Below are 14,005 nucleotides of genomic sequence, written 5' to 3'. Positions count from 1 at the left end.
ACTCTGGATGAGCTGCAGAGATCTACAGCTCAGGCGGGGGAATCTGTCCATAGGACAACTATTAGTCGTGCACTGCACAAAGTTGGCCTTTATGGAAGAGTGGCAAGAAGAAAGCAATTGTGAACAGAAAAGCATAAGAAGTCCCGTTTGCTGTGTCCCCTACATGGCTTGTGGCAAACTGCAAACATGTGGAAGAAGGTGCTCTGGTCAGATGAGACCAAAATTGAACTTTTTGGCCAAAATGCAAAACGCTATGTGTGGCGGAAAACTAACACTGTACATCACTCAGAACACACCATCCCCACTACCAAATATGATGGTGGCAGCATCATGCTCTCGGGGTGCTTCTCTTCAGCAGGGACAGGGAAGCTGGTCAGAGTTGATGGGAAGATGTATGGAGCCAAATACAGGGCAATCTTGGAAGAAAACCTCTTGGAGTCTGCAAAAGACTTGAGAATGGGGCAGAGGTTCACCTTCCAGCCGGGCAACGACCCTAAACATAAAGCCAGGGCAACAATGGAATGGTTTAAAACAAAACATATCCAGATCTAAATCCAATCGAGAATCTGTGGCAAGATCTGAAAACTGCTGTTCACAAACGCTGTCCATCTAATCTGACTGAGCTGGAGCTGTTTTGCAAAGAAGAATGGGCAAAGATTTCAGTCTGTAGATGTGCAAAGCTGGTAGACATTCCCTAAAAGACTGGCAGCTGTAATTGCAGCAAAAGGTGGTTCTACAAAGTATTGACTCAGGAGTCTGAATAATTACGCACACCCCACTTTGCAGTTATTGATTTGTAAAAAATGTTTGGAATCATGTATGATTTTCATTCCACTTCTCACGTGTACACCACTTTGTATTGTTTTTTCACGTGGGATTCCAACAAAACTGATTCATGTTTGTAGCAGTAATGTGACAAAATGTGGAAAACTTCAAGGGGGCCCAATACTTTTGCAAGCCACTGTAATTGGTGAAATGAAGTCCACCTGTGTGCAATCTAAGTGTCACATGATCTGTCAGTATGAACACACCTCTTCAGAAAGGCCCCAGAGGCTTCAACACCACTAAGCAAGAGGCGTCCCACCATGAAGACCAAGGAGCTCTCCAAACAAGACAGGGAAAAAAGTTGTTGAGAAGCACAAGTCAGGTTTGGGTTTTAAAAAAGATATTCAAAGCTTTGACTATCCACCAGAGCACCATCAAATCTGTCATCTTCAAATGGAAAGAACATGGTACCACAACAAACCTGCGAAGAGATGGCCGCCCACTAAAACTCACAGACTGGGTGAGGAAGGCATTATTTAGTGAGACAGCTCAGAAACCAAAGGTAACCCTGCAGGAGTTGCGGAGTTCCACACCAGAGACTAAAGTATCTAGCCATAGGACCACAATAAGCCATACACTTCATAGAGCTGGTCTTTATGGGAAAAAAGCCATTACTTAGCGTTAAAAATAAGAAGGCACTTTTTAAGAGTCATGTAGGCGACTCCCCAGATGTATGGAAGAAAGTGTTGTGGTCACAAAACTAAAATTTAACTTTTTGGCCATCATGGAACGTGCTATGTCTGATGCAAACCCAACACTTCCCATCATCCCAAGATCACCATCGCCATGGCAGCATCATGCTTTGGACATTTTTTTCAGCAGCAGGGACTAGGAAACTGGTCCGAGTCGAGGAAAAGATGGATGGTGCTAAATGCAGGGAAAATCTTGAGCAAAATCTGTCTGCGCGTGATCTGAGACTGGGGCGGAGGTTCACGGCCCAGCAGGACAATGACCCTAAACATACTGCTGAGGCAACGCTTGAGTGGTTTAAAGGGAAATATTTACATGTGTTGGAATGGCCTAGTAAAAGTTCAGACCTCAATACCATAGAGAATCTGTGGTTAGCCTTGAAGATTGCTGTTCACTAGTGAAAACTATCCAATATGAAGGAGCCAGAGCAGTTTTTCCTTAAGGAATGGGCCCAAATCCCAGTGGCAAGCATACAGAGACTAATCCAAAGTGCATTGCAGTTGTAATTGCTGCAAAAGGTGACGCCACAAACTGCTTACCTTTCTTGGGGGGGGGGGGGGAGGCGTTCATTGCTGGGTGAAAATAGTTATGCATGCTGAAGTTTTCAGTTGTTCTGTCCTATTTGTTGTTTGCTTTACAATAAACCAAATTGTACAACTTCATAGTTGTAGGTATGTTCTGTCAATGAAATGGCACAAAATCTCAATCCATTTCAATCATCCATAGGCCCAGATAAAACCTCATATAAGCCAAAAAGTAGGGTTAATTGGAGCCAACATAGTAAATAGTTGTATAGATATGTATCACTTTATTCTTGCAAACCCCTTTTTTTTTTTTTTTCTGGACAAGCAGAATTTCCAGAAACAGCCTTAGGGTCCTTTTTTACTTGATGTGTTTAAATGCGTTTTTCCCCCTCCATAGCAGTGTATTGTAATAAAGCTTCAGTTTTTCAGCGTATGGTATGAAAGAGGAAACATTGACACACTGGACTGCACATCAGTTGTCCTTTCTGTTACAACTGACAGCAACTGATGAAGTGTAAAAAGACCCTAACGTGTTTCATGGTGAGAATCCGCTTCCTCAGAGGCGTCTTCCTTCATTTTGGAGTATGCACTAAATGAGGAATGTTTTCACCCTCGCACTCATAGGCGGACTGGCCCGGGGGGAAAGGGGGCGATTTCCCCCCGGGCCGCTGCCTGCTCACATGAGCAGGGCCGCTGTGCAGCAGCAGCTGTTATTACAGCTGCCAGTCCTGTGTCAGATATGCGGCCGTGCGATCTCCTCGCTAAGCCCCGCCCCCAGCGGGGATCGCGCTAAGCCCCGCCCCCAGTGAGTGTCCCGCTAAGCCCCGCCCCCTGCAGTGAGCTCTTTACCTTCCCAGTTCCCAGGCACTCTGCCTGATCTGATGCCTGACGGAGCTGTTCTGTAGCTGTAATGTCAGGTCAGAGTCCAGAGCGAGAGCTCCGCATCCTCCTCCCCCTGATTCTTCCCCATGTTAGCAGGCTGCCTACTGAAGCCTACCATTGGAAAATTGTCCTGTTTGGCTACTGTAGTGAAGAAACTCCGCCCCCCCCCCCCACACACACACACACACACAACCGGGAGCTTTTTTTTTTTATTGGAGGCCATTGCAGTGCTTTACACAGGACATTCCCTGCAAGGGGTGAAATTGTAAGGGGACCCTGCTGCCTACCACAGAAAAGAGGCAGAGGAGGGGATGAGGAGGTAACACTGTGTGTGTCTGTATATATGTTTTTGGCACACTGTAAAAGGGGGGTTCCACCACACTAGAGAAAGCTGCATGGGAGTTTGGTTGACTTAAAGCGGACCTGAACATGTAACTCCCATTAGGACTCTGCCCCACTTACCTGGGGCTTCTGCCAGCCCCTTGCAGCCGTCACGTGCCCACGCTGTTTCCAATCGTTCCTCCTCTGCGGCTCACTTTTGTTCATGCCTTCTAAGTCGACGTCCACTGCGCCTGCGCAGCCCAGGCCGCGTGCAACCTCATACGTACTCCTGTGGCCAGGAACATCCTGCACAGGCGCAGTACGAGAAAATCTCTACTGCACCTGCGCAGTACCCTCCCAGCGCTGGGAGCGCGAATGAGGACACACAGGCGCAGTGGATGGCGACTGCCAGAAGAGAAAGTGAGCTGCGGCGGTGGAACAGAGGATCATTTAGAAATGATGTGGGCACAGGATGGCTGCAGGGGACTGGCAGAAGCCCCAGGTAAGTGAAACTAATTTTACAGCTACAGTAGCGCAACAACCGACGGACAACTAGCTGCTGTTTCCCAAATGTAAATGTCCCACCCCCAGGTGCCTGTGCATTGTAAATCTCACTTGTCCAACTGCGGCAACTTCTGGTCTCTTTTGCTGCTTCCCTCAGGCGCATGTGACATTACCCATGCACCAGGTGGCATATGCATCACCTCGTGCTGGCGCTCTGTGTGACAGCTGTGGCACTTGGTGGAGACAGCAGAGAAGACTGGGAGTCGATGCAACCGGACAGGAGAGATTACAATGCAGAAGCACCTGCAGCCAGGCGAGATCGGCGGCATCACAAGACCGATTCCCAAAAGATTTCATGCATTGGAAATAGGCCTGCGAATCTGCGATGTATGGGCTGCCAACAGATCTCCAATCAGAGAGAAATCTGTCCCTTAGTCGATATGCCCATACATCACTAGATGTTTGGGCACCTTCACACTACCACTACACCTAACACTAACCCTTCTACTACCACCTAACACTATTCTCTTTACTACTGCTTCACCAAACACTATCCCTCCTACTACCGCACTAACGCTATATCTAACACTGACCTACGGCTGGATCCACACTTGTCTTGTTTGCATATGTTGTCTGATAGTACTGCATTGATATCAGTTGTTTTTCTGTATTTGAAAAACACATTCAGTGTGAACTAGCCCTTTGATTAACATTAATTCTCAGTTTTCCTGTGCAGAAAATTCACAGAAAAGCTGACAAGTGTGGACAGGCCATTACTGCGGCTACACCTAACACTAACCTTCCTACAACCACTTCACCTAACGCTGACCTCCCCGCCACTACACCAAACACTAATCCTCCTACTACCGTACACCTAACGCTAATCTCACTGCGGCTATACCTAACACTAACCTTCCTACATCCACTTCACCTAACGCTGACCTCCCTGCCACTACACCAAACACTAATCCTACTACCGTACACCTAACACTAATCTTCATACTACCGCTACACCTAAACCTCACCGCCACTACACCTAGCACTAACACTCCTACTAATGCTACTCAATGCCACAACTTCTAACACCAAACATTCTATCCCTACACATTACACTAACCTTCCTACTACAGCTACAGCTATCACTAACCCAACTACCCCAGCTGCTTATTGCACCTACTTCTAACACTAATCTTCCTAACCCCACACCTAATACTAAGCTTTCTACACATAATGATGCATCCTTAACTTTTGTTAAAACAATTGTGCAGAAAGTGAGCACTTGTTTGTGTTGGGGGGAATGGGGAAGCTATAAGAGGGATGGGGGTGCACTTCACCAACAAGGCATGCTTTACAGAGGAAGTGGGACCACCAGCTTAGGACCTGTTTCCACTACACGTGGATTCTGGATGCAGAAAACTGACTCAAATGAATGCTGATTTCCCATAGGCATTCATTGGAGTCAGTTTTCTGCATGCAGAATCCGTGTGTAATGGAAATAGGCCCTAAAGCTGTATGGGGATTAGGGGAGAGCTACTATAACAAATGTAAGATGGATGAGGGAGCCACTAGACCACCATAGTCTTCTGTTAAGGGGAGGGGGGACAACCAGGGAAAGCTACATTGGGATGGGGGGCACTTTTTCAGCATGGTGCTATGCGCACCATACATTTACTTGGGGCATGCTTGAAGGTGTAGCAGTGGTTTGCATGCAGTTGTGGAGGCCCTAAGCAGGGCTGGTTCTAGCTTTTTTGCTGCCTGAGGCAAACTTGTGAGGATGTGCCCCCCCCCCCCCCCCCCAAATTGGAATGATCGCACAGAATCTGACCGCACGTTAACCTCAGTATAGGTAGGTAGCCAGGTATAGGTGCCCCCAGTATTGGTAACTAGGTACAGTTGCCCCCAGTATAGGTTAGCCAGGTACAGTTGCTCCCAATATAGGTTGGCCAGGTACTCTCCTCACTTCACGTTTCTGCCTGGTGCTGCCCCCAGACTTCTGCCACCTGAGTAAGTCGCCTCACTTGGCATCATGGGCAGACCTGGTCATAATAGTGCTAGGAGGGTTAATATACATAACTGTGTGTATTGCTTCTTTATACTATACTGTATACATTTGCACACAAAGATATATGCATTTGGGCTGGGGTTGACATGAAAGGGCCTCTAGGTTGTGTTTTCCCCCCAGGCCAAAGGGTCCCAGTCCTCCCCTGCTCGCACTGGGTGCAATTTAGCCTAGAGACTGCCTTGATGTGTATGCACCTTGAGCAGCCGTAACTATGATCTGATATGACTGAAACTGGCAAATCTTATCCACTTTAAGACCATTTTCCCCTAAACCACGCCACTTTTCATCGAGTCACTTATGATACACTCAATAAACCTGCAGCAACCAGCAAATCAGAATCACACACACACACACACACACACACTTTAGGATGGACTGAGAAATGGAGAATGTTCTACTTGATGGACCTTTCCTGATTCAGCCCCATCAATGAATCTGAGCAGTGCCAAAATATGTGAGGATCTCGGCCCTGGAGGACCGGAGTTGGACAGCACTGCTTTACATGAAACTGTTCATTTTTTCACATAATATTTTGAAATAAATGAGGTTTATTGCTAAAAAAAAAATAAGCGCCAAGAGTTAAGCCTCCTCCAGGTACTAATTATCAGCTACAAAGTCATGTAAGTTTATGCTAGCAGAGTGTAGATGACATTGCGGGACGTGTGGCAGTAATAAGGCCGGAGCAGTGGGGCCAGCAGTGGCACAGAGTTATTATACTGGCACTAGAATAGAGAAAATGCCAGCCTGGTATCTTCCTGCTGAGGCTAATTAATCATGTCCTGTCTGTGTTCCTATTCTGTCCCGGCTCTTCTCCCAGCTGTGTCCTTCAATGTCCAGGACAGATTTGCTGCCAATTAACCCGGTCTGTTCACATTCCCAGAGCTGCTTCTCCTATTATGCCAGTGATTGTCCTTAGTCTTCCTGTCAATGGTATTCTCTTTTATGCCAGCAGGTATCTGCAGCCTGGCAGTTTATCAGAGGCACAGGCTGCCCAGCACAGGGATCCTCCAGGCTGTGCATCTGTGTGCCTATAGCAGGGCATGTTTCATACAGCCTCTCTCCACAGAGGGCGCTACTGCCTGGAGACACAGGCTGCCCAGCACAGGGATCCTGCAGGCTGTGCATCTGTGCTCTATAGCAGAGCATGCTTCATACAGCCTCCCTCCACAGAGGGCGCTACTGCCTGGAGACACAGGCTGCCCAGCACAGGGATCCTGCAGGCTGTGCATCTGTGTGCCTATAGCAGGGCATGTTTCATACAGCCTCCCTCCACAGAGGGCGCTACTGCCTGGAGACACAGGCTGCCCAGCACAGGGATCCTCCAGGATGTGCATCTGTGCTCCTATAGCAGGGCATGCTTCATACAGCTTCCCTCCACAGAGGGCGCTACTGCCTGGAGACACAGGCTGCCCAGCACAGGGATCCTGCAGGCTGTGCATCTGTGTGCCTATAGCAGAGCATGCTTCATACAGCCTCCCTCCACAGAGGGCGCTACTGCCTGGAGACAGGGACGGCGCTACCATAGAGGCAAAGGGGGCAATTGCCCCAGAGCCTGTAGGGGCCCCCCAGTGGCTACAAGAGGAAAACATTTTTTTTTTCAAATCGGCCTTATAGTTTTTAAGGAAAACTGATTTTAAAGTTTCAAAGGAAAAAAAATACACATTTAAAAACCCGCCGACTTTAATGGTTAATAGCAAATCCACCTTAAATGCTAGGAACCCTAAATTTGCAGGATATATTAAGGAGATCATTGGGAATAAGAGGAAAAAACAATTTTTCAAAAAGACCTTATAGTTTTTGAGAAAATCGATTTTAAAGTTTCGAAGGAAAAAAGTATACTTTTAAATGCAGGAAATGTCACTTTTAGTAGCAAACCCAACGGTAGTGTAATTTTACGTGTATCAAAAGAAAGAGCAATACATTTCCTGACGGGGTTTCCAGGGGGACTCCATACGCAGCTGCAACGCTTTGGCCAGGGATCGCTATACAGCCGCAATATGGCTGTATGAAGATCCCTGGCATTTTTTCCTTTTTTTCCCAATTTTTTTTTTATGTTTAGAGTGCGGGAATTTAAAAAAAAAAAAATTATGTGGGGTCCCCCCTCCTGAAACTTTTTAACCCCTTGTCCCCCATGCAGGCTGGGGTAGCCAGAATGTGGAGCTCTGACCGATTGGGGCTTCACACCCTGACTATACCAGCTGCAAATGCCGATTTTTGATCCGGGGTATCTGTTGGGGGGGGGGGGGCCCAGGTTTATTTTGCCCTGGGGCCCCATTGTTGCTTAACCACTTGCCGACCGCACACTCATAACGTGCGTCGGCAAAGTGGCAGCTGCAGGACCAGCGACGCAGTACTGCGTCGCCAGCTGCAGCCTAATTAATCAGGAAGCAGCCGCTCGTACGAGCGGCTGCTTCCTGTCAAATCACGGCGGGGGGCTCCGTGAATAGCCTGCGGGCCGCCGATGGCGGCTCGCAGGCTAGATGTAAACACAAGCGGAAATAATCCGCTTTGTTTACATTTGTACGGCGCTGCTGCGCAGCAGCGCCGTAAGGCAGATCGGCGATCCCCGGCCAATCAGAGGCCGGGGATCGCCGCCATGTGACAGGGGACGTCCTGTCACTGGCTGCACAGGACGGATAGCGTCCTGTGCAGCCCGGATCTCCAGGGGAGGCAGCAGGTAGGAGAGGGAGGGGGGAATTTCGCCGCGGAGGGGGGCTTTGAGGTGCCCCCCCCCGCCACCCACAGCAGGCAGGAGAGATCAGACCCCCCCCTGCACATCATCCCCATAGGGGGGAAAAAAGGGGGGCAATCTGATCTCCCTGCCTGCACCCTGATCTGTGCTGGGGGCTGCAGAGCCCACCCAGCACAGATCAATCAAACCAGCGCTGGTCCTTAAGGGGGGGTAAAGGGTGGGTCCTCAAGTGGTTAAACCGGCCCTGCCTGGAGACACAGGCTGCCCAGCACAGGGATCCTGCAGGCTGTGCATCTGTGCTCTATAGCAGGGCATGCTTCATACAGCCTCCCTCCACAGAGGGCGCTACTGCCTGGAGACACAGGCTGGCCAGCACAGGGATCCTGCAGGCTGTGCATCTGTGTGCCTATAGCAGAGCATGCTTCATACAGCCTCCCTCCACAGAGGGCGCTACTGCCTGGAGACACAGGCTGCCCAGCACAGGGATCCTGCAGGCTGTGCATCTGTGTGCCTATAGCAGAGCATGCTTCATACAGCCTCCCTCCACAGAGGGCGCTACTGCCTGGAGACACAGGCTGCCCAGCACAGGGATCCTGCAGGCTGTGCATCTGTGCTCTATAGCAGGGCATGCTTCATACAGCCTCCCTCCATAGAGGGCGCTACTGCCTGGAGACACAGGCTGCCCAGCACAGGGATCCTGCAGACTGTGCCACCTCTAGCAGGGCATGCTTCATACAGCTTCCCTGTACTCTCATGTGCAGTGCCTGGCACTCCTATGTGCAGTGCCTGGCACTCCTATGTGCAGTGCCTGGCACTCCTATGTGCAGTGCCTGGCACTCCTATGTGCAGTGCCTGGCACTCCTATGTGCAGTGCCTGGCACTCCTATGTGCAGTGCCTGGCACTCCTATGTGCAGTGCCTGGCACTCCTATGTGCAGTGCCTGGCACTCCTATGTGCAGTGCCTGGCACTCCTATGTGCAGTGCCTGGCACTCCTATGTGCAGTGCCTGGTATTCCTATGTGCAGTGCCTGGCACTCCTATGTGCAGTGCCTGGCACTCCTATGTGCAGTGCCTGGTATTCCTATGTACAGTGCCTGGTATTCCTATGTGCTTGGGCCTGACAGTTCTATGTACAGTGCCTGGTATTCCTATGTGCAGTATCTAGAATACTACTATTAAGCTATACTAGGGCACCCCTATGCCAATTCTACCTGAGGGAGGATATCCGGGGGTCACTTTACTAAAGAGGGCTTCTAGATTTTACCGTGTGTGTGTGTGTGAAGGATACGCATCGGAGGAGGGTTCTGTGTAAGAGAGAGGTTAGTTTTAGCTGCTGTAGAAAAATTTTGGTAACATTTACTGATATATTACTATTTGCCACTGTAAAATTAGTACAATATCGGTAAATGTAACGATATCTTACGATTGGCTATTTCCTGGCACCCAAGTTTCCCCGATGCCCTTATATAATATAAGCATAGGGGCCTGCATGAGAAGTCTCGTTGCCAAGAATCACTGGCATACTGCATATCCACACAGGTATGACACTTGCTGAGCAGAAAAGGACACAAGAAGTGACACTGATGATGTGTCTATATTTATCTGTGCCTGGAAAAGGCCAGCTTGTCCGTCCTGCTAGTGTCACAGAGGAGTGCTGTACGCTGGTTGGACAGCCTTGAGAGGAGAGCTCCACACAGATTATCAGAAGATAAATCACAGGACAAAGTGACACTGACACGTCCCAAATATAACAGCGCACCAGCACTTCTGAAGCTCTAGATGAGTGCTGCACAACATGCCAGATATGGAAGGCCTCAGGTGCAGCATCTGACATCAGAGGGCCCACACTATATGTCAAACTGGAATGCTGAAACTTTAGTGATGTCTGACGTCAAACCAACCCCCGATCACATTATTCACCTACTCACCCCACCCACAGATGCCGTTCCATCGTGTACTATTCCTCCATAGCAACACAGGCTAGTGACACGTCTGTACAGCACTCATCCCTGAGTTGCCTCCTGTGGGAGTCCAGATCCTTGCTTCTGACAGTACTTGTACATGTATACAAGGCTTAAAAGGAACACGAGGTGTGAGACCTATGGAAGCTGCAATATTGATTTCCTTTTAAACAATACCAGTTGCCTGACCCAGTGATCACTTTGAGCCAATCACAGGGTCAGAAGCCAATGAAATCCTGACTGCCTCACGAAGCTCTGCTGTTGATTGAATGTGGCTCCTGACCGGCTCACTGACATCTGCTGCCATAGCGATAGCAGAGCAAGTGACCTGGTCCTTCAGCAACGGGAGAGCGGTGCGATCGGCGGTAGCGTGTGGTGCGGTAATTGAAATCTACGCAATGGCAGGGATAACGGGTCTCAAATGGCGTAGATTTCAATTACTGTGGTCCAGAAGCGGTTAAAGATCATAGAAACTTCATTCAACAGCAGTTTCCAGTGATTCAGTCTTGCAGTGGGCACTTAGCTTCAAGTCTCAGGCCTTATCAGTCACATATTTACCAGCCAAGCAATAAATGTGGTGTTATGTGACATTCAGCGTTAATGAAGTAGTAAAGAGGTGATAATTTCCCAGTGAAGTCAGCCCAGTGGAAGTCTCAGTGGGTGGAGATGCCCTTCAACACAAGAGATCGGGGCAGCTGCCAGAGTTCTATTATTAATACAGGTTGTCTTCCAGCTATGAGGTCCAGAGCTGCACACAGGACTTCAGTCCCACTGCACAACACACGTTCCATATCAGAATCCATAACACTGATCAGTCTCTTTCCTGCAGCATAAAACAGATAGGCAAACTGCTGAATCACGTCTAGTAAAAATCCATTCACTGACATGACAACTTGGATTGTCCTTCAACTGAAACAATCGTTTATGATCATCTTTGCTGGAAATGGAAGGTGCGTACAGAGCCAGGACAAGGTCCTCCAGCACCCAAGGCTGACATACCAAAGTGCGCCCCTCCCACCTCAGCCGTCACACACTGATTGCTATTACACTCAGGGCTGGATTTAGGCCATGGCCTAGGGCACCACAGGAGCAAGGGCGCCAAAGCAGCAGGCTAAACTGGTGCAGCATTTGCAAGCTTGCAAATGCTGCAATACAGGGAGATCAGGCGAGCGCCTGACCGCCATACTCAGCTGCTAGCCGCCTCTGCATCAGCCACCTTGCTCTCTGTGCATGTTTGCATTGTGGCCGGCTGCTATAGACTTGGGCAGCATTGGAGACGGAAAGGAAGAGGAAGCTTCTGCACTGGAGTTGAGTGGAGAAATGAGTGACAGATGGCTGCTGCGGTGTGAAGGCGAGCTGGCTACCTATACTGAAAAGGGGGGTGGGGGGGTGGGAAAAGGAGGGATTAAGGGAGTTATCAGGCTACCTGTACTAGAGGGACGGGGGAAGGGGTCATTTGGCTACCTATAATGGGGGGAGGGGGTCATCTGGCTACCTATACTGGAGGGAAGGGGGGAGGGGTTATCTTGCTAACTATACTGAAGGGGGGTGGCTGGTGACAGTGGCCTTGGGCGGTAAATAGTACAAATCCGGCCTTGATTACACTAAAAGGCGCCTTAGGGCCCCCAACCCCACCAACACCTTAATCTCTATTTATTTGGGTTGCGGTCACTGCCAGGTATCCCCTTTTCTTATTTCTCTCTGCTTCAAACACAATAGGGGAATGATAGCTGAGTGAGTTGTACGCCCCTCCTACACTGCGCCCTGAGGCTGGAGCCTCTCTTGCCTCTGCCCTGTCCCTCAACATCGCTGGCCTAATCTGCTGCGATCCACCAGCATGGATCACCTCATCCAACACCTGCTGAGGCTTCTTTCACACTGGCACAGTGCGTTACCCTGTTTTGACACATGGTAACATTAACCCAATGTAAGTCTATGAGGGATTTCATACCCGACACAGTGTGATGCAATGCGCCAGAAGTCTTGAGCTGGACACGTGGGCAACAGCGTGTAAGGGGCTGGCAAGCGCAGAAGTCATGTAAGTCTATGGTGACGCAGCTTTTTAACATTTTTCGGCATTCATGTTGTGGTGCGCATGCGCTGAAGGGTATTTTTTTCAATACACTTCTGCGCAATTCTAGTTTTGGCCACAGGAAGTGAGCGCTAGAGAGCCTTGCTTCTTGCTCGGTTTGCAGCCAGAAGGGAGATTACTGTGCATTGCTGCGATAATCTACCAAGGCTATTTTTAGCGTTGCGATGATTGCACCGCAGCGCTCCTATACCGCTGGTTGCCAGTCTGAAACCAGCCTGAAGCAGTGTGATACTGCTCACTGGTTTGCCCCGCTGTCCTCTCCCTAGATCAGTACACTTTGCAGGACGTCTCTGTACAGCAATTGTTCAAAATCGGCTTCAGGAAACAATCTTTTAGGCTGATTGCCACAACTAGAGCTTTTTAAACGCCTGAGATTTTAAAAGCTCTTGCTAATGCTATCCTATGGTTTTTTTTTACAAAATCACATTGATCCAGTGTAGCAAGAGCTTTTACAATCACAGGAGCTTAGAAAAGCGTTTGCAGATCAGCGGAGAGGATCATCGGGAGATCCCTTCCCTCACTGGACCTCCTTTACCACTCCAGGCTATACTCCAGAGCATTAAAGATCACCAGCGATCCTTCACACCCAGGCCACCGCTTCTTTAGTCAGCTCCCCTCGAGCCGGAGGCTCCAGTTCCGGTCCATCTTCACCAAGACCTCAAGGCATAAAAACAGTTTCTTTCCCTCGGCTGTCAACCTTCTGAACTCTCTCCACGTAACTGCCTATCCCCACACCACAACACCATGTCTGCACTGAGGCACTCTGTACGTGGAGCTCAAGCTGACTCTTTTTGGGCGCTTTTGAGTGTTTCTTTGTGTTATAACTTATGCTACATTGTCTTTCTCTGCATCTGGTATAATGTTCTGTTCCTTTCTGACTGCTTGACTTGTCCTGTTATCTGTACCTATATCCTGTATCAGTACCCTGTACGTGCCAAGACCAATTCCGGGCACGACCCAGTCGTGCTTGGCGATAATAATGATTCTGATTCTGATTCGGAGTATGAATGAGCCCTTAAAGTGAACCAGAGACGTGAGGGTGATCCTCATGTATTTTACCAAATATATCAGTGGGAACATTAGAGAAAACACCTACCCTGCTCTCTGTTTCATTCTTCACTGCTCAGCCTGCTTCTTATCACCCCTGATAAAATCCCCAACTGAACATTCAGTGTAGTTTTTCATCAGAAATCATTATAGCAGAGTTATTATAGCAGTGCCTGAAGGGGGCAGGCTTAGGCTTCAAAAGACATCAGAGAAGACAGACTCGGCTATAATGATTCCTGAGCAAAGCCAGACTGAATGCTCAGTTGGGGATTTTATCAGGTCTGATTAGAAGCAGGCTGAGCAGTGAAAAATGAAACCGAGAGCAGGGTAGGTGTTTTCTCTAATGTTCCCACTGATATATATGGTAAACTACATGAGGGTGCTTCATCTTTGGTTCACTTTAAA

General features: G+C 48.9%; 1 protein-coding gene across 11 annotated transcripts in view; it reads right to left on the bottom strand.

The window, feature by feature from the left end:
• Window positions 1-14,005, bottom strand: part of ANK1 (ankyrin 1) — a 460,733-nt gene that overhangs the window by 2,271 nt on the left and 444,457 nt on the right. The gene's annotated exons all lie outside the window — the stretch shown is intronic.

This window comes from Hyperolius riggenbachi, chromosome 3 (genome assembly GCF_040937935.1).
Source record: "Hyperolius riggenbachi isolate aHypRig1 chromosome 3, aHypRig1.pri, whole genome shotgun sequence".
In the NCBI taxonomy this organism is placed as follows: domain Eukaryota; kingdom Metazoa; phylum Chordata; class Amphibia; order Anura; family Hyperoliidae; genus Hyperolius; species Hyperolius riggenbachi.
This window is presented reverse-complemented; position numbering and strand designations above follow the sequence as displayed.